Here is a 493-nt window from a genome sequence, read left to right on the forward strand (position 1 = left end):
CGTGGTATAAGCTAGAATTGATGACGGCATTTGATGAGCGGATATTTTATACGCTTTTTGGGGGTAATTTCATGTAGATTTTAGCATGTTTCAGTTAGTTTTTAGTTGAATAATATTAGTTTTTAGGCAAAAATCATATTTCTGGACTTTACTATGAGTTTGTGTGTTTTTCTGTGATTTCAGGTATTTTCTGACTGAAATTGAGGGAGCTGAGCAAAAATCTGACTTAGGCTGAAAAAGGACTGCTGATGCTGTTGGATCCTGACCTCCCTGCACTCGAAATGGATTTTCTGGAGCTACAGGAGTCCAATTGGCGCGCTCTCTACGGCGTTGAAAAGTAGACATCCAGGGCTTTCCAGCAATATATAACAGTCCATACTTTGAGCGAGGATAGACGACGTAACTTGGCGTTAAACGCCAAGTTCATGCTGCTGTTTGGAGTTAAACGCCAGAAAAACGTCATTATCCGGAGTTGAACGCCCAAAACACGTCA

Source organism: Arachis duranensis, chromosome 7 (genome assembly GCF_000817695.3).
Source record: "Arachis duranensis cultivar V14167 chromosome 7, aradu.V14167.gnm2.J7QH, whole genome shotgun sequence".
In the NCBI taxonomy this organism is placed as follows: domain Eukaryota; kingdom Viridiplantae; phylum Streptophyta; class Magnoliopsida; order Fabales; family Fabaceae; genus Arachis; species Arachis duranensis.